General features: G+C 46.4%; 1 protein-coding gene across 1 annotated transcript in view; it reads right to left on the bottom strand.

Moving 5' to 3' along the window:
• LOC139421845 (DCC netrin 1 receptor) overlaps positions 1-26,437 on the bottom strand; it is a 729,366-nt gene that overhangs the window by 619,066 nt on the left and 83,863 nt on the right. The window lies entirely within an intron of this gene.

Here is a 26,437-nt window from a genome sequence, read left to right as displayed (position 1 = left end):
CAACCTCGTCCAACAGCTCCCCCCCCCCCCGCAGCTACTCGCCCAAGCCTCTCCAGGTTCTCCTTTACCCAAATCCAGATAGCAGATGTTCTGAAAGAGCTGCAAAACCTGGACCCGTACAAATCAGCTGGGCTTGACAATCTGGACCCTCTATTCCTGAAACTATCCGCCGCCATTGTCGCAACCCCTATTACCAGCCTGTTCAACCTCTCTTTCATATCGTCTGAGATCCCCAAGGATTGGAAAGCTGCCGCAGTCATCCCCCTCTTCAAAGGGGGCGACACCCTGGACCCAAACTGTTACAGACCAATATCCATCCTGCCCTGCCTATCTAAGGTCTTCGAAAGCCAAGTCAACAAACAGATCACTGACCATCTTGAATCCCACCGTACCTTCTCCGCTGTGCAATCTGGTTTCCGAGCCGGTCACGGGTGTACCTCAGCCACGCTCAAGGTACTAAACGATATCATAACCGCCATCGATAAAAGACAGTACTGTGCAGCCGTCTTCATAGACCTTGCCAAGGCTTTCGACTCTGTCAATCACCGTATTCTTATCGGCAGACTCAGTAGCCTCGGTTTTTCGGATGACTGCCTTGCCTGGTTCACCAATTACTTTGCAGACAGAGTTCAGTGTGTCAAATCGGAGGGCATGCTGTCCGGTCCTCTGGCAGTCTCTATGGGGGTGCCACAGGGTTCAATTCTCGGGCCGACTCTTTTCTCTGTATATATCAATGATGTTTCTCATGCTGCGGGCGATTCCCTGATCCACCTCTACGCAGACGACACCATTCTATATACTTCCGGCCCGTCCTTGGACACTGTGCTATCTAACCTCCAAACGAGCTTCAATGCCATACAGCACTCCTTCCGTGGCCTCCAACTGCTCTTAAACGCTAGTAAAACCAAATGCATGCTTTTCAACCGTTCGCTGCCTGCACCCGCACGCCTGACCAGCATCACCACCCTGGATGGTTCCGACCTTGAATATGTGGACATCTATAAGTACCTAGGTGTCTGGCTAGACTCTAAACTCTCCTTCCAGACCCATATCAAACATCTCCAATCGAAAATCAAATCAAGAGTCGGCTTTCTATTCCGCAACAAAGCCTCCTTCACTCACGCCGCCAAACTTACCCTAGTAAAACTGACTATCCTACCGATCCTCGACTTCGGCGATGTCATCTACAAAATTGCTTCCAACACTCTACTCAGCAAACTGGATGCAGTTTATCACAGTGCCATCCGTTTTGTCACTAAAGCACCTTATACCACCCACCACTGCGACTTGTATGCTCTAGTCGGCTGGCCCTCGCTACATATTCGTCGCCAGACCCACTGGCTCCAGGTCATCTACAAGTCCATGCTAGGTAAAGCTCCGCCTTATCTCAGTTCACTGGTTACGATGGCAACACCCATCCGTAGCACGCGCTCCAGCAGGTGTATCTCACTGATCATCCCTAAAGCCAACACCTCATTTGGCCGCCTTTCGTTCCAGTTCTCTGCTGCCTGTGATTGGAACGAATTGCAAAAATCGCTGAAGTTGGAGACTTTTATCTCCCTCACCAACTTCAAACATCTGCTATCTGAGCAGCTAACCGATCGCTGCAGCTGTACATAGTCTATTGGTAAATAGCCCACCCATTTTCACCTACCTCATCCCCATACTGTTTTTATTTATTTATTTTTCTGCTCTTTTGCACACCAATATCTCTACCTGTACATAACCATCTGATCATTTATCACTCCAGTGTTAATCTGCATAATTGTAATTATTTGCCTACCTTCTCATGCCTTTTGCACACAATGTATATATAGACTCCCCTTTTTTCTACTGTGTTATTGACTTGTTAATTGTTTACTCCATGTGTAACTCTGTGTTGTCTGTTCACACTGCTATGCCTTATCTTGGCCAGGTCGCAGTTGCAAATGAGAACTTGTTCTCAACTAGCCTACCTGGTTAAATAAAGGTGAAATAAAATGTTAAAAAAAACAGGAACTGAATCATATTAAGTAATGCTATAGATGGAAGGAAAGTAGTGTGGAACCAATTAGGCAACAACAAATTCAATCCCTCTTAGACAACTTCCTGCACAACACGTTCCACTGTAATAGTGAAGGTGTAAAGGTGTAGAAAACCTAAAACAGTATATTTGACCTCTCAGCTTCCCTATCAAATCAAAAAATGTCAAACAGACAACCGAAGAAAATGAACAACAATGACAAATGGTTTAATGGAGAAAAACCTGAGAAACCAACTAAAAACAGACTCAGAACACCTGAGGCTACGCCTTCACTATGATGAATCACTAAAACAGACTCAGAACACCTGAGTCTACGCCTTCACTATGATGAATCACTAAAACAGACTCAGAACACCTGAGCCTACGCCTTCACTATGATGAATCACTAAAACAGACTCAGAACACCTGAGTCTACGCCTTCACTATGGTGAATCACTAAAACAATACAGAAAAACACTACGGAAGGCAGCACGTCAGAAATCAGCTCAATGTAATTGAAGAATCCATAGACTCTAACCACCTCTGGGAAAATTGGAAAACAACAAAGAAACAAGCAACACAAAGAATTATCTGGATTATCCTTGGATTACCTTGAATGAGCTGTGTGTGTGGTGTGTGGTGTTGATGGTATCCTCAATGAAATGATCAAATATACAGACCACATATTCCAATTGGCAATACTTAAACTCTTTAACATTGTTCTCAGCTCTGGCATCTTCCCCAATCCACGAAAGTGGAGACACATTCGACCCCAGTAAATCTGATCCCAATAACTACCATGGGATATGTGTCAACAGCGACCTTACGAAAATTTACTGCATTATCATTAACAGCGGACTCGTACATTTCCTCAGTGAAAACAATAAACTGAGCAAAAGTCAAATTGGCTTTTTACCAAATTACCGTACAACAGACCACGTATTCACCCTGCACACCCTAATGGACAAATGAACAAACCAAAACAAAGGCAAAGTCTTCTCATGCTTTGTTTATTTCAAAAAAGCTTTCAACTTAATTAGGCATGAGGTTCTGCTATACAAATTGATGGAATGTGGTGTTTGGGGAAAAATATACAACATTATGAAATCCATGTACACAAACAACAAGCGTGGGGTTAAAATGGGCAAAAAACACATATTTCTTTCCACAGGACCGTGGGGGGAGACAGGGATGCAGCTTAAAACCCACCCTCTTCAACAAATATATCAACAAATTGGCGAGGAAACTAGAACAGCCTGCAGCACCAGGTCTCACCCTACAATCTGAAGTCAAATGTCTACTGTTTGCTGATGATGTGGTGCTTCTGCCCCCAAACCTAGGAGGGTCTACAGCAGCATATAGATCTTCTGCACAGATTCTGTCAGACCTGGGCCCTGACAGTAAATCTCTGTAAGACAAAAATAATGGTGTTCCAAAAAAAGGTCCAGCAGCCAGGACCACGAATACAAATTCCATCTAGACACCGTTGCCCTAGAGCACACAAAAAACTATACATACCTTGGCCTAAACATCAGCGCCACAGGTAACTTCCACAAAGCTGTGAACCATCTGAGAGACAAGGCAAGAAGGGCATTCTATGCCATCAAAAGGAACATAAAATTTGACATGCCAATTAGGATTTGGCTAAAAATACTTGAATCAGTTATAGAACCCACTGCCCTTTATGGTTGTGAGGTCTGGGGTCCGCTCACCAACCAATAATTCACAAAATGGGACAAACACCAAATTGAAACTGCATGTAGAATTCTACAAAAATATCCTCAGTGTACAACGTAAAACACCAAATAATGTACACAGAGCAAAATTAGGCCGATACTGTTGCGGTGCGTGAATGAGGACCCAAAAGCGAATCAACTTAAACAGAGCTTCTTTAATTACCAAACATAGGTAGGCTCAGATGGACCGGCAGATTCCGACAGGACAGGACAAGGTTACAGCAAACATGACGACAGTCTGGTTCAGGCATGAATGACACAAACAAACAAGAATCCGACAAGGACAGGAGCAGAAACAGAGAGAGATATAGGGACCTAATCAGAGGGAAAAAAGGGAACAGGTGGGGAACGGGGTGAATGGGTAGTTAGAGGAGACAAGGGACAGCTGGGGGAAAGCGGGGGAGAAAAGGTAACCTAACACGACCAGCAGAGGGAGACAGGGTGAAGGGAAAGGACAGAGACAAGACAACATGACAGTACCCCCCCACTCACCGAGCGCCTCCTGGCGCACTCGAGGAGGAAACCTGGCGGCCACGGAGGAAATCATCAATCAGCGCACGGTCCAGCACGTCCCGAGAGGGAACCCAACTCCTCTCCTCAGGACCGTACCCCTCCCAGTCAACTAGGTACTGATGACCACGGCCCCGAGGACGCATGTCCAAGATCTTACGGACCCTGTAGATAGGTGCGCCCTCGACAAGGATGGGGGGGGGGGGGGGGGAAGACGAGCGGGGGCGCGAAGAACGGGCTTAACACAGGAGACATGGAAGACCGGGTGGACGCGACGAAGATATCGCGGAAGAAGAAGTCGCACTGCGACAGGATTAATGACCTGAGAGATACGGAATGGACCAATGAACCGCGGGGTCAACTTGCGAGAAGCCGTCTTAAGGGGAAGGTTCTGAGTGGAGAGCCAAACTCTCTGACCGCGACAATACCTAGGGCTCTTAGTTCTACGCTTATTAGCAGCTCTCACAGTCTGCGCCCTATAACGGCAAAGTGCAGACCTGACCCTCTTCCAGGTGCGCTCGCAACGTTGGACAAAAGCCTGAGCGGAGGGGACGCTGGACTCGGCGAACTGAGATGAGAACAACGGAGGCTGGTACCCGAGGCTACTCTGAAAAGGAGATAGCCCGGTCGCAGACGAAGGAAGCGAGTTGTGGGCGTATTCTGCCCAGGGGAGCTGTTCTGACCAAGACGCAGGGTTGCGAAAAGAAAGACTGCGTAAGATGCGACCAATAGTCTGATTGGCCCGTTCTGCTTGACCGTTAGACTGGGGGTGAAAGCCGGAAGAGAGACTGACGGAAGCCCCAATCAAACGGCAAAACTCCCTCCAAAATTGAGACGTGAATTGCGGACCTCTGTCCGAAACGACGTCTGACGGAAGGCCATGAATTCTGAAAACATTCTCGATGATGATTTGTGCCGTCTCTTTAGCAGAAGGAAGCTTAGCAAGGGGAATGAAATGAGCCGCCTTAGAGAACCTATCGACAACCGTAAGAATAACAGTCTTCCCCGCTGACGAAGGCAGTCCGGTGACAAAATCTAAGGCGATGTGAGACCACGGTCGAGAGGGAATAGGAAGCGGCCTGAGACGGCCGGCAGGAGGAGAGTTACCGGACTTAGTCTGCGCGCAGACCGAACAAGCAGCCACGAAACGACGCGTGTCATGCTCCCGGGTGGGCCACCAGAAACGCTGGCGAATGGAAGCAAGCGTACCCCGAACGCCAGGGTGGCCGGCTAACTTGGCAGAGTGAGCCCACTGAAGAACGGCCAGACGAGTAGGAACGGGAACGAAAAGAAGGTTCCTAGGACAAGCGCGCGGCGACGGAGTTTGAGTGAGTGCTTGCTTTACCTGCCTCTCAATTCCCCAGACAGTCAACCCGACAACACGCCCCTCAGGGAGAATCCCCTCGGGGTCAGTGGAGGCTACTGAAGAACTGAAGAGACGAGACAAAGCATCAGGCTTGGTGTTCTTAGAGCCCGGACGATAAGAAATCACGAACTCGAAACGAGCGAAAAACAGCGCCCAACGCGCCTGACGCGCATTAAGTCGTTTGGCAGAACGGATGTACTCAAGGTTCCTATGGTCAGTCCAAACGACAAAAGGAACGGTCGCCCCCTCCAACCACTGTCGCCATTCGCCTAGGGCTAACCGGATGGCGAGCAGTTCGCGGTTACCCACATCATAGTTACGTTCCGACGGCGACAGGCGATGAGAAAAATACGCGCATGGGTGGACCTTGTCGTCAGAGAGGGAGCGCTGAGAAAGGATGGCTCCCACTCCCACCTCTGACGCGTCAACCTCGACAACGAACTGTCTAGAGACGTCAGGTGTAACAAGGATAGGAGCGGATGTAAAACGATTCTTGAGGAGATCAAAAGCTCCCTGGGCGGAAACGGACCACTTAAAGCACGTCTTGACAGAAGTAAGGGCTGTGAGAGGAGCTGCCACCTGACCGAAATTACGGATGAAACGACGATAGAAGTTCGCGAAGCCGAGAAAGCGCTGCAGCTCGACGCGTGACTTAGGGACGGGCCAATCAATGACAGCTTGGACCTTAGCGGGATCCATCTTAATGCCTTCAGCGGAAATAACAGAACCGAGAAATGTGACGGAGGAGGCATGAAAAGTGCACTTCTCAGCCTTCACAAAAAGACAATTCTCTAAAAGGCGCTGGAGGACACGTCGAACGTGCTGAACATGAATCTGGAGTGACGGTGAAAAAATCAGGATATCGTCAAGGTAAACGAAAACAAAGATGTTCAGCATGTCTCTCAGGACATCATTGACTAATGCCTGAAAGACAGCTGGAGCGTTAGCGAGGCCGAAAGGAAGAACCCGGTATTCAAAGTGCCCTAACGGAGTGTTAAACGCCGTCTTCCACTCGTCCCCCTCCCTGATGCGCACGAGATGGTAAGCGTTACGAAGGTCCAACTTAGTGAAAAACCTGGCTCCCTGCAGGATCTCGAAGGCTGAAGACATAAGAGGAAGCGGATAACGATTCTTCACTGTTATGTCATTCAGCCCTCGATAATCTATGCAGGGGCGCAGAGACCCGTCCTTCTTCTTGACAAAAAAAAACCCCGCTCCGGCGGGAGAGGAGGAGGGGACTATGGTACCGGCGTCAAGAGCTACAGACAAATAATCTTCGAGAGCCTTACGTTCGGGAGCCGACAGAGAGTATAGTCTACCCCGGGGGGGGGTGGTTCCCGGAAGGAGATCAATACTACAATCATACGACCGGTGTGGAGGAAGAGAGGTGGCCCTGGACCGACTGAACACCGTGCGCAGATCGTGATATTCCTCCGGCACCCCTGTCAAATCACCAGGCTCCTCCTGTGAAGAAGAGACAGAGGAAACAGGAGGGATAGCAGACATTAAACATTTCACATGACAAGAGACGTTCCAGGAGAGGATAGAATTACTAGACCAATTAATGGAAGGATTATGACAAACTAGCCAGGGATGGCCCAAAACAACAGGTGTAAAAGGTGAACGAAAAATTAAAAAAGAAATGGTTTCACTATGATTACCAGAAACAGTGAGGGTTAAAGGTAGCGTCTCACGCTGAATCCTGGGGAGAGGACTACCATCCAGGGCGAACAAGGCCGTGGGCTCCTTTAACTGTCTGAGAGGAATGTCATGTTCCCGAGCCCAGGTCTCGTCCATAAAACAGCCCTCCGCCCCAGAGTCTATTAAGGCACTGCAGGAAGCTGACGAACCGGTCCAGCGTAGATGGACCGACAAGGTAGTGCAGGATCTTGAAGGAGAGACAGGAGTAGTAGCGCTCACCAGTAGCCCTCCGCTTACTGACGAGCTCTGGCCTTTTACTGGACATGAAGTGACAAAATGACCAGCGGAACCGCAATAGAGACAGAGGCGGTTGGTGATTCTCCGTTCCCTCTCCTCAGTCGAGATGCGGATACCTCCCAGCTGCATGGGCTCAGCACCCGAGCCGGCAGAGGAAGATGGTAGTGATGCGGAGAGGGAGGCGACGGAGAGCGCGAGCTCCTTTCCACGAGCTCGGTGACGAAGATCAACCCGTCGCTCAATGCGAATAGCGAGTTCAATCAAGGAATCCACGCTGGAAGGAACCTCCCGGGAGAGAATCTCATCCTTTACCTCTGCGCGGAAACCCTCCAGAAGACGAGCGAGCAAGGCCGGCTCGTTCCAGCCACTGGAGACAGCAAGAGTGCGAAACTCAATAGAGTAGTCTGTTATGGATCGATTGCCTTGACATAGGGAAGACAGGGCCCTGGAAGCCTCCTCCCCAAAAACAGATCGATCAAAAACCCGTATCATCTCCTCCTTAAAGTCTTGATACTGGTTAGTACACTCAGCCCTTGCCTCCCAGATTGCCGTGCCCCACTCACGAGCCCGTCCAATAAGGAGAGATATGACATAGGCGACACGAGCAGTGCTCCTGGAGTAAGTGTTGGGCTGGAGAGAAAACACAATATCACACTGGGTGAGGAACGAGCGGCATTCAGTGGGCTCCCCAGAGTAACACGGCGGGTTATTGATTCTGGGCTCCGGAGATTCGAAAGCCCTGGAAGTGGCCGGTGGATCGAGGCGGAGATGGTGAACCTGTTCTGTGAGGTTGGAGACTTGGGTGGCCAGGGTCTCAACGGCATGTCGAGCAGCAGACAATTCCTGCTTGTGTCTGCCTAGCATCGCTCCCTGGATCTCGACGGCTGAGTGGAGAGGATCCGAAGTCGCTGGGTCCATTCTTGGTCGGATTCTTCTGTTGCGGTGCGTGAATGAGGACCCAAAAGCGAATCAACTTAAACAGAGCTTCTTTAATTACCAAACATAGGTAGGCTCAGATGGACCGGCAGATTCCGACAGGACAGGACAAGGTTACAGCAAACATGACGACAGTCTGGTTCAGGCATGAATGACACAAACAAACAAGAATCCGACAAGGACAGGAGCAGAAACAGAGAGAGATATAGGGACCTAATCAGAGGGAAAAAAGGGAACAGGTGGGGAACGGGGTGAATGGGTAGTTAGAGGAGACAAGGGACAGCTGGGGGAAAGCGGGGGAGAAAAGGTAACCTAACACGACCAGCAGAGGGAGACAGGGTGAAGGGAAAGGACAGAGACAAGACAACATGACAGATACCCGCTAATGATCAAAATCCAGAAAAGAGCCGTTAAATTCTCCAACCACCTAAAAGGAAGCGATTCCCAAACCTTCCTTAACAAAGCCATCACCTACAGAGAGATGAACCTGGAGAAGAGTCCCCTAAGCAAGCTGGTCCTGGGGCTCTGTTCACAAACACAAACACACCCTACAGAGCCCCAGGACAGCAGCACAATTAGACCCAACCAAATCATGAGGAAACAAAAAGATAATTACTTGACACATTGGAAAGAATCAACAACAAAAAACAACAAAAAACAGAGCAAACTAGAATGCTTTTTGGCCCTAAACAGAGAGTACACAGTGGCAGTACACAATACCTGACCACGATGACTGACCCAAAATTAAGGAAAGCTTTGACTATGTACAGGCTCAGTGAGCATAGCCTTGCTATTGAGAAAGGCCGCCGTAGGCAGACCTGACTCTCAAGAGAAGACAGGTTATGTGCTCAATGCCCACAAAATGAGGTGGAAACTGAGCTGCACTTCCTAACCTACTGCCCAATGTATGACCATATTAGAGACACATATTTCCCTCAGATTACACAGATCCACAAAGAATTCGAAAACAAACCCAATTTTGATAAACTCCCATATCTACTGGGTGAAATTCCACAGTGTGCCATCACAGCAGCAAGATGTGTGACCTGATGCCACGAGAAAAGGGCAACCAGTGAAGAACAAACACAATTGTAAATACAACCCATATTTATGCTCATTTATTTTCCCTGTTGTACTTCAACTATTTCACATAATATGACATTTGAAATGTATTATATTTTTGGAACTTTTGTGAGTGTAATGTTTACAGTTAATTTTTATTGTTTATTTCACTTTTGTTTATTATCTACTTAACTTGCTTTGGCAATGTTAACATATGTTCACCATGCCAATAAAGACCTTAAATTGAATTGAATTGAGAGAGAGGGACAGAGAGAGAGAGAGAGAGAGAGAGAGGGACAGAGAGAGAGGGACAGAGAGAGAGAGAGAGAGAGAGAGAGAGGGACAGAGAGAGAGAGGAGGGAGAGAGAGAGAGAGAGAGAGCAGAGAGAGAGAGAGAGAGAGAGCAGAGAGAGAGAGAGAGAGAGAGAGAGAGAGAGCAGAGAGAGAGAGAGAGAGAGAGAGAGAGAGAGAGAGAGAGAGAGGAGGGAGAGAGAGAGAGAGAGAGAGAGAGGAGGGAGAGAGAGAGAGAGAGGGAGAGAGGAGGGAGAGAGAGGGAGAGAGAGAGAGAGAGGGAGAGAGAGAGAGAGGGACAGAGAGAGAGAGAGGGAGAGAGGAGGGAGAGAGAGAGAGAGAGAGGATTCATGGTGTCCCTGAGGTTGAGGTATTAAAGAATACATCTTGTTGTAGTTATGAATGTGTCCCAAATGGTCTCTGGTCTAAAGTAGTGCACTATATAGGGAATAGGGTTCGTTAGGGCTCTGGTCTAAAGTAGTGCACTATATAGGGAATAGGGTTCTTTAGGGCTCTGGTCTAAAGTAGTGCACTATATAGGGAATAGGGTTCTTTAGGGCTCTGGTCTAAAGTAGTGCACTATATAGGGAATAGGGTTCTTTAGGGCTCTGGTCTAATGTAGTGCACTATATAGGGAATAGGGTTCTTTAGGGCTCTGGTCTAAAGTAGTGCACTATATAGGGAATAGGGTTCTTTAGGGCTCTGGTCTAAAGTAGTGCACTATATAGGGAATAGGGTTCTTTAGGGCTCTGGTCTAAAGTAGTGCACTATATAGGGAATAGGGTTCTTTAGGGCTCTGGTCTAAAGTAGTGCACTATATAGGGAATAGGGTTCTTTAGGCCTCTGGTCTAAAGTAGTGCACTATATAGGGAATAGGGTTCTTTAGGGCTCTGGTCTAAAGTAGTGCACTATATAGGGAATAGGGTTCTTTAGGGCTCTGGTCTAAAGTAGTGCACTATATAGGGAATAGGGTTCTTTAGGGCTCTGGTCTAAAGTAGTGTGCTAAATAGGGAAAAAGGTACCACACTTCATGCAGTCTATTTAGGCCTAAAATATTTGTGAAGTCAACAACAGCTATTCATTTCACCCCACAGATGAGCAAAACATAGACAAAACAGATAAATAAAATAAGATAAAAGCATTTTGTTGTGTTACAGCCTAAATTTAAAATGGATTAAATTGAGATAATGTGTCACTGGCCTACACACAATACTCCATCATGTCAAAGTGGAATTATGCTTTTTTTCAAAATGTTTACAAAATTCATTTAAAAATGAAAAGCTGAAATGTCTTGAGTCGATAAGTATTCAACTCCTTTGTTATGGCAAGATCCCTCAGTCGAGCTGTGAATTTCAAACACAGATTCAACCACAAAGATCTGGGAGGTTTTCCAACGCCTCGCAAACAAAGGCACTTATTGGTAGACGGGTAAAACTAATTAAAATAAAAGCAGACATTGAATATCCCTTGGTAAAGTTATTCATTTTACACTGGATGGTGTATCAATACACAAGGACAAGGAGCTGTGAGGGTTTTTTTAGGATAGAAAGAGGAGCAGGAAATGTTTTTGATGAACCTGGTTCTGCTTTCCAACAGACACTGGGAGATAAAAACCTACAACACAAAGACAAATGTACACTGGAGTTTCTTACCAAGACGACATTGAATGTTCTTGAATGACTAATTACAAGTTTGAATCTCTGTCTCTAAGGCTGTGTCACGGCAGTATGAATCTCTGTCTCTAAGGCTGTGTCACGGCAGTATGAGTCTCTGTCTCTAAGGCAGTATGAATCTCTGTCTCTAAGGCTGTGTCACGGCAGTAACAGGTTCGACTTAAACCTGTTTGAAAATCTATGGCTAGACTTGAAAATAGCTGCCTAGCAATGATCAACATCCAACTTGACAGAGCTTGAATCATTTTAAAAATAACAATGTGCTTATATTTTACAATCCAGGAGTGTACAACACTTATTTAGGGATTTTCCCCCAAAAAGACTCTGCTTTAATCGCTGCCAAAGGTGACATTTCCGCATTACAGAGTATTTTGTGTCGATCGTTGACAGAGAATGACAATGTAGTCCATTTTAATCCCACTTTGTAACACATCAACATTTGGAAACAGTCACGGGGGCGTGAATACTTCCTGAAGGCTCTGTAAGACTTAGGGTTTCAAGCGTTGGTTTGATGTCAAACGATTTCAAGTTAATTCCAGTGTTTGAACTTGTAAACCAGGCTGTAAACAAACCCCTTGCAACCTTGTTTAAAAAAAAAATTGGAACACTGGAATGTGAGATGTAATCTACACCTCGATTAGGCTGATACAAATCCTCGTTATTTAGTTTAATGATTTTTTTCAATTCGAGTGTTATTATTTCTATAAAGTTTAGCATAGTTAGCTTAGCATAGTTAGCTTAGCATAGTTAGCTTAACATAGTTAGCTTAGCATAGTTAGCTTAGCATAGTTAGCTTAGCATAGTTTCTCGTTCTGAACTTCTGACGACGAGTGGGGACCCGTGTGGCTTCGTGACAACGACCACATGCTCATCCTCTCTGATTTGACAGCTTGAAATGCAATTCCACCTACAGCATCGCCAACGCATCAGCAATGACAGGTGTCAGCTATCGCTGGTAACACCGCTTTGATCTGACCTTTGTAGTGCTTTCAATGGTTTTAAAATGGTTGAAACCGCAAAGATAACACATGATGATGACAACTACACCAGAACATCTGATATTGTTTTTTTCAATCGGAGTTTGATATTGTATTTAGATGGTTGAAAACATAGTGACAACACCTTGGGAATTCAACAAACCTCTGGCTGTCTGAGTGAATAAAGGTTGAAATCTCATTGATCAACATCTCAAACAAATATTACCCAAGTTTTAACCTGGTGTGCCCAGTGGGTATATCCTTAATTAGCATGACAGGCACAGGCGCAAACACACAGCGTGATGGACAGCACACACACAGGGTGATGGACAGCACACACACACACACATTGTGATGGACAGCACACACACACACAGCGTGACGGACAGCCCACACACACATCGTGATGGACCACACACACACACATCGTGATGGACAGCACACACACACAGCGTGATGGACAGCACGAACACACAGCGTGATGGAGAGCACACACTACCATCGTGATGGACAGCACACACACATTGTGATGGACAGCACACACACACATCGTGATGACAGCACACACACACATCGTGATGGACAGCCCACACACACAGCGTGATGGACAGCCCGCACACACATCGTGATGGACAGCCCACACACACATCATGATGGACAGCACACACACACACACACACATCGTGATGGACAGCCCATACACACATTGTGATGGACAGCCCATGTGGAAACCACTGATAACGAGTCTAATGGAAGAACCAGGAGTAAAAATGACGTGTCTGATTCACAGACCAAACAGTCTGTCTGTAGTTCACAATGATCTCCTTCCTGAGTGATGACTCTGCAGACCAGAGCATTTGTTACATTCTAACAGAGGCTGGCTGGGAGCCCAGGTAGGGAGAAAAGGAAGGAGAATGTTTTCTAATGCCAATGTCTATGAATCTCTGTCTCTAAGGCTGTGTCACGGCAGTATGAATCTCTGTCTCTAAGGCTGTGTCACGGCAGTATGAATCTCTGTCTCTAAGGCTGTGTCACGGCAGTATGAATCTCTGTCTCTAAGGCTGTGTCACGGCAGTATGAATCTCTGTCTCTAAGGCTGTGTCACGGCAGTATGATTGTTCAGAGTATCCTCATGAAGAAAGGCCTCTCAATGTGTCTTTCTGTGATTCCTTGCATCACCTCAACTGCTATTCCAGTCTTATTGGAGGAAAAGGTAACGGGGTCCTTCCCCTCTGACTTTTCCCTCCAATGCGTTTTGAGGAAAAGAAGATAGGTGATGCCAGTAATCACGGAAAGATGAATTGAGAAAGAGCCCAGGTGGGCTCCCTCTACGACCATAGACCAAACCACAAAATAGATCATCCCACTAAGGCCTATGAACCTGTACAATAAAGCCTTCCCCCTATAAAGAATGGTTATGGCCATCACAGCTGACAACATGATCTGCTGTGGATCAAAAAGATTGAATGGGACAAAAAGGACAGTGTGATGGATATAGAGCTCACCAGCTAGGTGTGATGGATATAGAGCTCGCCAGCTAGGTGTGACGGATATAGAGCTCGCCAGCTAGGTGTGAAGGATATAGAGCTCGCCAGCTAGGTGTGACGGATATAGAGCTCGCCAGCGAGGTGTGACGGATATAGAGCTCGCCAGCTAGGTGTGAAGGATATAGAGCTCGCCAGCTAGGTGTGACGGATATAGAGCTCGCCAGCTAGGTGTGACGGATATAGAGCTCGCCAGCTAGGTGTGATGGATATAGAGCTCGCCAGCTAGGTGTGACGGATATAGAGCTCGCCAGCTAGGTGTGACGGATATAGAGCTCGCCAGCTAGGTGTGACGGATATAGAGCTCGCCAGCTAGGTGTGATGGATATAGAGCTCGCCAGCTAGGTGTGACGGATATAGAGCTCGCCAGCTAGGTGTGATGGATATAGAGCTCGCCAGCTAGGTGTGACGGATATAGAGCTCGCCAGCTAGGTGTGATGGATATAGAGCTCGCCAGCTAGGTGTGACGGATATAGAGCTCGCCAGCGAGGTGTGACGGATATAGAGCTCGCCAGCTAGGTGTGACGGATATAGAGCTCGCCAGCAAGGTGTGATGGATATAGAGCTCGCCAGCTAGGTGTGACGGATATACAGCTCGCCAGCTAGGTGTGATGGATATAGAGCTCGCCAGCTAGGTGTGACGGATATAGAGCTCGCCAGCGAGGTGTGACAGATATAGAGCTCGCCAGCTAGGTGTGAAGGATATAGAGCTCGCCAGCTAGGTGTGACGGATATAGAGCTCGCTAGGTAGGTGTGACGGATATAGAGCTCGCCAGCTAGGTCTGATGGATATAGAGCTCGCCAGCTAGGTGTGACAGATATAGAGCTCGCCAGCTAGGTGTGACGGATATAGAGCTCGCCAGCTAGGTGTGATGGATATAGAGCTCGCCAGCTAGGTGTGACGGATATAGAGCTCGCCAGCTAGGTGTGACGGATATAGAGCTCGCCAGCTAGGTGTGATGGATATAGAGCTCGCCAGCTAGGTGTGACGGATATAGAGCTCGCCAGCTAGGTGTGATGGATATAGAGCTCGCCAGCTAGGTGTGACGGATATAGAGCTCGCTAACTAGGTGTGACGGATATAGAGCTCGCCAGCTAGGTGTGACGGATATAGAGCTCGCCAGCTAGGTGTGACGGATATAGAGCTCGCCAGCTAGGTGTGACGGATATAGAGCTCGCCAGCTAGGTGTGACGGATATAGAGCTCGCCAGCTAGGTGTGACGGATATAGAGCTCGCCAGCTAGGTGTGACGGATATAGAGCTCGCCAGCTAGGTGTGATGGATATAGAGCTCGCCAGCTAGGTGTGACGGATATAGAGCTCGCCAGCTAGGTGTGATGGATATAGAGCTCGCCAGCTAGGTGTGACGGATATAGAGCTCGCTAACTAGGTGTGACGGATATAGAGCTCGCCAGCTAGGTGTGACGGATATAGAGCTCGCCAGCTAGGTGTGATGGATATAGAGCTCGCCAGCTAGGTGTGACGGATATAGAGCTCGCCAGCTAGGTGTGACGGATATAGAGCTCGCCAGCTAGGTGTGACGGATATATAGCTCGCCAGCTAGGTGTGAAGGATATAGAGCTCGCCAGCTAGGTGTGATGGATATAGAGCTCGCCAGCTAGGTGTGACGGAAATAGAGCTCGCCAGCTAGGTGTGACGGATATAGAGCTCGCCAGCTAGGTGTGATGGATATAGAGCTCGCCAGCTAGGTGTGACGGATATAGAGCTCGCCAGCTAGGTGTGACGGATATAGAGCTCGCCAGCTAGGTGTGACGGATATAGAGCTCGCCAGCTAGGTGTGAAGGATATAGAGCTCGCCAGCTAGGTGTGGCGGATATAGAGCTCGCCAGCTAGGTGTGACGGATATAGAGCTCGCCAGCTAGGTGTGACGGATATAGAGCTCGCCAGCTAGGTGTGACGGATATAGAGCTCGCCAGCTAGGTGTGATGGATATAGAGCTCGCCAGCTAGGTGTGACGGATATAGAGCTCGCCAGCTAGGTGTGATGGATATAGAGCTCGCCAGCTGGGTGTGATGGATATAGAGCTCGCCAGCTAGGTGTGACGGATATAGAGCTCGCCAGCTAGGTGTGACGGATATAGAGCTCGCCAGCTAGGTGTGACGGATATAGAGCTCGCCAGCTAGGTGTGATGGACATAGAGCTCGCCAGCTAGGTGTGACGGATATAGAGCTCGCCAGCTAGGTGTGACGGATATAGAGCTCGCCAGCTAGGTGTGACGGATATAGAGCTCGGCAGCTAGGTTTGACGGATATAGAGCTCGCCAGCTAGGTGTGACGGATATAGAGCTCGCCAGCTAGGTGTGACGGATATAGAGCTCGCCAGCTAGGTGTGACGGATATAGAGCTCGCCAGCTAGGTGTGACGGATATAGAGCTCGCCAGCTAGGTGTGACGGATATAGAGCTCGCCAGCTAGGTGTGACGGATATAGAGCTCGCCAGCTAGGTGTGACGGATATAGAGCTCGCCAGCTAGGTGTGAAGGATATAGAGCTCGCCAGCTAGGTGTGACGGATATAGAGCTCGCCAGCTAGGTGTGAAGGATATAGAGCTCGCCAGCTAGGTGTGACGGATATAGAGCTCGCCAGCTAGGTGTGACGGATATAGAGCTCGCCAGCTAGGTGTGACGGATATAGAGCTCGCCAGCTAGGTGTGACGGATATAGAGCTCGCCAGCTAGGTGTGATGGATATAGAGCTCGCCAGCTAGGTGTCCCCACCCCTCCAAAAAATACGGAAGTCAGTTAGCATTTTCTACCTCTGGTTCGTTGGGCATTCCTATGTTGGGGAACATAAATGGGGGAAAATAATGGGATTTTGGAAGGTTGCAAGTTCAAACCCCCGAGCTGACAAGGTACAAATCTGTCGTTCTGCCCCCTGAACAGGCAGTTAACCCACTGTTCCTAGGCTGTCATTGAAAATAAGAATTTGTTCTTAACTGACTTGCCTGGTTAAATAAAGGTAACATAAAATAAATAAACATTTAAAAAAAAACTAAAGTAAGAAGGTTGCATTTTGAATAAAGGGGAAAAAAGACATTCTTGAACATAGGGTGAGCCATTTCCATTCATCTGCTAGAGAACCAGTTTGGGTTTAAGTATAGCTTTTGTATGTCTGAAGCCTTTAGTGAGGTTCCGTGCTTTAATATGTTATAACGTCTGCCCTCCGTGTTCATTTTTATTATACAAATAAGCCCTTTTCATTTTGTCTCACTTGCTTCTCGTGGCTACAAGTATATGGATCATTCAAGGACCCTCCTCTCTCCCTCTCTCTCTCTCTCTCTAAATAAAAGTGAACTCTAAAGTTCATTCATTCAAGGACCCTCCTCTCTCTCTCTCTCTCTCCCTCTCCCTCTCTCGCTCTCCCTCTCTCTCTGTCTCTAAATAAAAGTGAACTCTAAAGTTAATTCATTCAAGGACCCTCCTCTCTCTCTCTCTCTCTCTCTCTCTCTCTCTCTCTCTCTCTCCCTCTCCCTCTCCCTCTCTAAATAAAAGTGAACTCTAAAGAAACATCTTTGTCTAGCTCCTTCACAGACAGACACAGGGGCCTGCAAAATGAGGGTACTTTACAGGTGAACAGCACTCTGTCTGAATGTGTTTTCAATGGGTTCAAGAGAGAGAGAAAATTCCCTCCTTTTCTATACTCTGGGTCTTTGTCCTCATGTACTATTACACGGGCCGGTGCTCTTATTGCCTGAATCTAGAACCACCAGGCTCCACCAGCCTCTCTGTTGCCAGGGCCTGGCTGTACTTCAGTCTCAACGGGCAGTCTGAATCTAGCAGAGGTCCCTAGCACCACCAGCTTCTCTGTTGCCAGGGCCTGGCTGTACTTCAGTCTCAATGGGCAGCCTGAATCTAGCAGAGGTCCCTAGCACCACCAGGCTCCATCAGCCTCTCTGTTGCCAGGGCCTGGCTGTACTTCAGTCTCAACAGGCAGCCTGAATCTAGCAGAGGTCCCTAGCACCACCAGGCTCCATCAGCCTCTCTGTTGCCTGGGCCTGGCTGTACATCAGTCTCAACAGGCAGCCTGAATCTAGCAGAGGTCCCTAGCACCACCAGGCTCCATCAGCCTCTCTGTTGCCTGGGCTTGGCTGTACATCAGTCTCAACAGGCAGCCTGAATCTAGCAGAGGTCCCTAGCACCACCAGGCTCCATCAGCCTCTCTGTTGCCTGGGCCTGTCTGTACTTCAGTCTCAACGGGCAGCCTGAATCTAGCAGAGGTCCCTAGCACCACCAGGCTCCATCAGCCTCTCTGTTGCCTGGGCCTGGCTGTACTTCAGTCTCAACAGGCAGCCTGAATCTAGCAGAGGTCACTAGCACCACCAGGCTCCATCAGCCTCTCTGTTGCCTGGGCCTGGCTGTACATCAGTCTCAACAGGCAGCCTGAATCTAGCAGAGGTCATTAGCACCACCAGGCTCCACGTGGGCCTGGCTGTACTCCTCTCCTCTCCACTCCACCTCCTCTCCACCTCCTATTCCTGTCCTTCAGTACTTACTCTAGTCTCAGTAGACGGTCTGTACCCAGAATGGGCCATAGTTACGCACCAAACGTAACCATGAAAAACTGTATTCCTCTGTGTTCCTATTCCCTGGGCCATGTATTCCTCTGTGTTCCTATTCCCTGGGCCATGTATTCCTCTGTGTTCCTATTCCCTGGGCCATGTATTCCTCTGTGTTCTTATTCCCTGGGCCATGTATTCCTCTGTGTTCCTATTCCCTGGGCCATGTATTCCTCTGTGTTCTTATTCCCTGGGCCATGTATTCCTCTGTGTTCCTATTCCCTGGGCCATGTATTCCTCTGTGTTCCTATTCCCTGGGCCATGTATTCCTCTGTGTTCTTATTCCCTGAGCCATGTATTCCTCTGTGTTCTTATTCCCTGGGCCATGTATTCCTCTGTGTTCCTATTCCCTGGGCCATGTATTCCTATGTGTCCCTATTCCCTGGGCCATGTATTCCTCTGTGTTCTTATTCCCTGGGCCATGTATTCCAATCTGTTGCTTTGGCCTTGTACTCGTCTCCCTCCACCTTCATTCCCTGGGTCCTCCTGTCTGTTCCCAGCTGTACTCTAGTCTCAGCAGGCAGCCAGCAGCCAGCAGGGGTCCTCCCTACCGCCAGCCTCATCAGGCTCATCCAACCTCTCCTCCTAGCGCTTGATAGACGACGCCTGTCACACAGACTCTGATTGATTATTGATCAATCAGCTCCTCCATCCCATGAGGACATGTACAGTCATTTCTTCGTCAGACTATTTGATAAGACTGTCTTGCATTGCCAAGCTACAGATAGCAGCCAGCCAGCCAGTCAGCCAGCCAGCCAGCCAGTCAGCCAGCTTGCCAGCCAGTCAGCCAGCCAGCCAGCCAGCCAGCCAGCTTGTCAGTCAGTCATTCAGCCAGCCAGCCTGTCAGTCAGTCAGTCAGTCAGTCAGCCACGTGAGGAATCTATTCCCAGGAGAAGGGGATGGGGTTTGGGGGGAGAGGAGGGGATGCTTCTGCAGTGCCTCAATTCCTTATTGCTGTGCCAAGTGCTGTAACTATACTGAAACCGTTTTGGAACTGCGCTCAAATCAAATTGTATTTGTCAAATGCTTCATTAACAGGTGTAGACTAACAGTGACATACTTACATACAGGCCCTTCCCAACAACGCAGAGAGAAAAATATAGAAAAATAACAACAAGAGGAATAAATACACAATAAGTAAAAATAACTTGGTTATAGATACGAGGAACCAGTACTTGGTCAATGTGCAGGAGTACAAGGTAATTGAGGTAGCTTTGTACATATAGGTAAGGGTAAAGCGACTAGGTAGCAGGATACATAACAAACAGCAAACAGCAAACAGCAGTGTATGTGATGAGTCAAAAGAGTTAGTGTAAAAAGTGTCAAAATGCAGTTAGGGCTTTCCTCTGACACCGCCTGGTATAGAGGTCCTGGATGGCAGGGAGATCGGCTCCAGTGATGTACTGGGCCTTCCTCTGACACCGCCTGGTATAGAGGTCCTGGATGGCAGGGAGATCGGCTCCAGTGATGTACTGGGCCTTCCTCTGACACTGCCTGGTATAGAGGTCCTGAATGGCAGGGAACTCGGCCCCAGTGATGTACTGGTCCTTCCTCTGACACCGCCTGGTACAGAGGTGCTGGATGGCAGGGAACTCGGCCCCAGTGATGTACTGGGCCTTCCTCTGACACTGCCTGGTATAGAGGTCCTGGATGGCAGGGAACTTGGCCCCAGTGATATACTGGGCTGTACGCACTACCCTCTGTAGCGCCTTGTGGTCAGATGCCAAGCAGTTGCCGTACCAAGAGGTGACGCAGTCAGTCAAGATGCTCTCAGTCAATCTGACTAACATTACTCCATGTTAATCTGACTAACATTACTCCATGTTAATCTGACTGACATTACTCCATGTTAATCTGACTAACATTACTCCATGTTAATCTGACTGACATTACTCCATGGTAATCTGACTAACATTACTCCATGTTAATCTGACTGACATTACTCCACGTTAATCTGACTGACATTACTCCATGTTAATCTGACTGACATTATTCCAGTTTGATCTGACTGACATTACTCCATGTTAATCTGATTGACATGCATAGAGATGGAAACCCTATTCCCTATATAGTGCACTGTGGGCCCTAGTCAAAAGTAGTGTAATACATAGGGACTAGGGTGCCATTTGGGAGGCACCCAGGGTTCTTCTTGAACGCTACCTGAGCCAAAGCTATGGAGCATATCCATTTTAAATTCCTTCAGCAATCAGCACCCTCTACAATCACAGGTTATCTCTCTCTCCCTCTCTCTCTCTCTCTCTCTCTCCCCCTCTCTCCCTCTCTCTCTCCCCCTCTCTCTCTCTCTCTCTCCCTCTCCCTCTCCCTCTCCCTCTCCCTCTCCCTCTCCCTCTCCCGCTCTCTGGTGTAAGGTAAAGTCCAAGTGGAATAAAAACATGGGCCATAGGACTGTAATGAATGTGAATGTCTTTCACTCTGCCTGCTATGGTATATTATGTTCCATCTGGACAATGTTGTCTCCCGTTCCTGTTTCATATGGAGCCCTCTTAGGTGTCTGACTCTAGTCAATACTACAGTCCTCCTCTAGTCAATACTACTGTCCTCCTCTAGTCAATACTACTGTCTTCCTCTAGTCAATACTACTGTCTTCCTCTACTCTAGTCAATACTACTGTCTTCCTCTAGTCAATACTACTGTCTGACTCTAGTCAATACTACTGTCCCCCTCTAGTCAATACTACAGTCCTCCTCTAGTCAATACTACAGTCCTCCTCTAGTCAATACTACTATCCTCCTCTAGTCAATACTACTGTCCTCCTCTAGTCAATACTACTGTCCTCCTCTAGTCAATACTACTGTCCTCCTCTAGTCAATACTACTGTCTGACTCTAGTCAATACTACTGTCCTCCTCTAGTCAATACTACTGTCTTCCTCTAGTCAATACTACTGTCCTCCTCTAGTCAATACTACTCTCCTCCTCTAGTCAATACTACTGTCTTCCTCTACTCTAGTCAATACTACTGTCTTCCTCTACTCTAGTCAATACTACTGTCCTCCTCTAGTCAATACTACTGTCCTCCTCTAGTCAATTCTACTGTCCTCCTCTAGTCAATACTACTGGGGGGGGGGGGGGGGGGGGGGGGCGAATTAAACAGCTGTTGCTGGAATAGCATCTCTCTCATCAGAATAGCCTCTCTCTCTCTCTCTCTCTCTCTCTCTCTCTCTCTCTCTCTCTCTCTCTCTCTCTCTCTCTCTCTCTCTCTCTCTCTCACACACACACACAGATGCTTCCTATTAATCAACTCACATCGTTTTAAGTATACAGAAGGTTTCCTAAATAAATAGCTATAAGAGTCAGGGTGCAAGACCGTGTGTCATTAACAACATCTGCACAGGGATACCCACAGGCAGCTTCAAATATGCTGATCAATACCCAACAGGGTAACCCAGACCTAAACTACAGAAACACAAACTAAACTACAGAAACACAGACCTAAACTACAGAAACACAGAACACAGACCTAAACGACAGAAACACAACCTAAACTACAGAAACACAGACCTAAACTACAGAAACACAGACCACAGACCTAAACGAAAGAAACACAGACCTAAACTACAGAAACACAGACCTAAACTACAGAAACACAGACCTAATCTACAGAAACACAGACCTAATCTACAGAAACACAGACCGAAACTACAAAAACACTAATCTACAGAAACACAGACCTAATCTACAGAAACACAGAACACAGACCTAAACTACAGAAACACAGACCTAATCTACAGAAACACAGACCTAAACTACAGAAACACAGACCTAAACTACAGAAACACAGAACACAGACCTAAACTACAGAAACACAGACCTAAACTACAGAAACACAGACCTAAACTACAGAAACACAGACCACAGACCTAATCTACAGAAACACATACCTAAACTACAGAAACAGCGACCTAAACTACAGAAACAGAGAACACAGACCTAATCTACAGAAACACATACCTAATCTACAGAAACACATACCTAAACTACAGAAACACAGACCACAGACCTAATCTACAGAAATACATACCTAATCTACAGAAACACATACCTAAACTACAGAAACAGCGACCTAAACTACAGAAACACAGACCTAAACTACAGAAACACAGACCACAGACCTAATCTACAGAAACACAGACCTAAACTACAGAAACACAGACCTAATCTACAGAAACACAGACCTAATCTACAGAAACACAGAACACAGATCTAAACTACAGAAACACAGACCTAAACTACAGAAACACAGACCTAATCTACAGAAAAATAGATCTAATCTACAGAAACACAGACCTAAACTACAGAAACACAGACCTAAACTACCAAAACACTAATCTACAGAAACACAGACCTAATCTACAGAAACACAGAACACAGGCCTAAACAACAGAAACCCAGACCTAATCTACAGAAACACAGACCTAATCTTCAGAAACGCAGACCTAAACTAGAGAAACACAGACCTAAACTACAGAAACACAGACCTAAACTACAGAAACACAGTCCTAAACTACAGAAACACTAAACTACAGAAACACAGACCTAAACTACAGAAACACAGACCTAAACTACAGAAACACAGTACACAGACCTAAACTACAGAAACACAGACCTAATCTACAGAAACACAGACCTAAACTACAGAAACACAGACCTAAACTACAGAAACACAGACAACAGACCTAAACAACAGAAACACAGACCTAATCTACAGAAACACAGACCTAAACTACAGAAACACAGACCTAATCTACAGAAACACAGACCTAAACTACAGAAACACAGACCTAAACTACAGAAACACAGACCTAAACTACAGAAACACAGACCTAAACTACAGAAACACAGACCTAATCTACAGAAACACAGACATAAACTACAGAAACACAGACCTAAACTACAGAACACAGACCTAATCTACAGAAACACAGAACACAGATCTAAACTACAGAAACACAGACCTAAACTACAGAAACACAGACCTAATCTACAGAAAAACAGATCTAATCTACAGAAACACAGACCTAAACTACAGAAACACAGACCTAAACTACCAAAACACTAATCTACAGAAACACAGACCTAATCTACAGAAACACAGAACACAGGCCTAAACAACAGAAACACAGACCTAATCTACAGAAACACAGACCTAATCTTCAGAAACACAGACCTAAACTAGAGAAACACAGACCTAAACTACAGAAACACAGACCTAAACTACAGAAACACAGTCCTAAACTACAGAAACACTAAACTACAGAAACACAGACCTAAACTACAGAAACACAGACCTAAACTACAGAAACACAGTACACAGACCTAAACTACAGAAACACAGACCTAATCTACAGAAACACAGACCTAAACTACAGAAACACAGACCTAAACTACAGAAACACAGACAACAGACCTAAACAACAGAAACACAGACCTAATCTACAGAAACACAGACCTAATCTACAGAAACACAGACCTAAACTACAGAAACACAGACCTAAACTACAGAAACACAGACCTAAACTACAGAAACACAGACCTAAACTACAGAAACACAGACCTAATCTACAGAAACACAGACATAAACTACAGAAACACAGACCTAAACTACAGAACACAGACCTAATCTACAGAAACACAGAACACAGATCTAAACTACAGAAACACAGACCTAAACTACAGAAACACAGACCTAATCTACAGAAAAACAGATCTAATCTACAGAAACACAGACCTAAACTACAGAAACACAGACCTAAACTACCAAAACACTAATCTACAGAAACACAGACCTAATCTACAGAAACACAGAACACAGGCCTAAACAACAGAAACACAGACCTAATCTACAGAAACACAGACCTAATCTTCAGAAACACAGACCTAAACTAGAGAAACACAGACCTAAACTACAGAAACACAGACCTAAACTACAGAAACACAGACCTAAACTACAGAAACACTAAACTACAGAAACACAGACCTAAACTACAGAAACACAGACCTAAACTACAGAAACACAGAACACAGACCTAAACTACAGAAACACAGACCTAAACTACAGAAACACAGACCACAGACCTAAACAACAGAAACACAGACCTAATCTACAGAAACACAGACCTAAACTACAGAAACACAGACCTAAACTACAGAAACACAGACCTAAACTACAGAAACACAGACCTAAACTACAGATACACAGACCTAAACTACAGATACACAGACCTAAACTACAGAAACACAGACCTACACTACAGAAACACAGATCTAATCTACAGAAACACAGATATAAACTACAGAAACACAGACCTAAACTACAGAACACAGACATAAACTACCAAAACACTAATCTACAGAAACACAGACCTAATCTACAGAAACACAGAACACAGGCCTAAACAACAGAAACACAGACCTAATCTACAGAAACACAGACCTAATCTTCAGAAACACAGACCTAAACTAGAGAAACACAGACCTAAACTACAGAAACACAGACCTAAACTACAGAAACACAGACCTAAACTACAGAAACACTAAACTACAGAAACACAGACCTAAACTACAGAAACACAGACCTAAACTACAGAAACACAGAACACAGACCTAAACTACAGAAACACAGACCTAATCTACAGAAACACAGACCTAAACTACAGAAACACAGACCTAAACTACAGAAACACAGACCACAGACCTAAACAACAGAAACACAGACCTAATCTACAGAAACACAGACCTAAACTACAGAAACACAGACCTAAACTACAGAAACACAGACCTAAACTACAGAAACACAGACCTAAACTACAGATACACAGACCTAAACTACAGAAACACAGACCTAAACTACAGAAACACAGATCTAATCTACAGAAACACAGATATAAACTACAGAAACACAGACCTAAACTACAGAACACAGACCTAAACTACAGAAACACAGACCTAAACTACAGAAACACAGACCTAAACTACAGAAACAATCCGGACCAACGTCTGAAGATGTCAACATTCCAACGTATTTTTAATGAGATGGGTCTGTTAAGACCGCACCAAATCAAGACAGTAAATATGGATCTCTGACGTCACTGGCTCCTTCACTAAACCCAGATCGATAAAGCCACCTTTCCATGCAAACAGAGATAATCCGTGGATTCTATTACCAGATTGTGTTACCATTCTGTTTTAATCCACCGCTAGGTACTGCAGGCTATGCATTAAAACTTGAAATCTCCCTCCTTGAGATGTCATGACTAACAATCTGTGATATCAATTACGAGCTTATCAACATTGGTACGGCTGTTGTTTAGCGGTGTCCACCATGTGATGGTAGAGTTTGCAAAACAATTGGCCCTTGGACTGATGCAAATAACCCCAATGTCATTCTACCAAGTAGGCCATAGGCTACGTTTTAGTTAACATTTAAAAGATAAGTTTTTTTGGGAAAGCCTTTGCTGTCTACCAGAACACTGTTTTCATTAGCATCATCGCTAACGGCTACACAGAGTGGTAGACACACACCACACAGACAGACAGACAGACAGACAGACAGACAGACAGACAGACAGACAGACAGACAGACAGACAAACAGACAAACAGACAAACAGACAAGGGCATTCTCATTACCTCTTCAGAAAGTCGCAGGAAATACGAATCACTGATGCATTCTGTTCATTTGGTATATTATAAATTTGTGCACATTAATACTGTACACTTCCAATACAATGTAGTTGATTCCCTACTAAGGTCAACATATTTTTCAATTCCGTTTTAATGCCTGGATTCTGTGGTGGTGCCATAATTATCATAGA

The sequence above is a fragment of the Oncorhynchus clarkii genome, chromosome 12 (assembly GCF_045791955.1).
Source record: "Oncorhynchus clarkii lewisi isolate Uvic-CL-2024 chromosome 12, UVic_Ocla_1.0, whole genome shotgun sequence".
NCBI classification, from domain to species: Eukaryota; Metazoa; Chordata; class Actinopteri; order Salmoniformes; family Salmonidae; genus Oncorhynchus; species Oncorhynchus clarkii.
The sequence above is the reverse complement of the archived record's forward strand: the minus strand, read 5'-3'. Positions and strand labels throughout refer to the sequence as shown.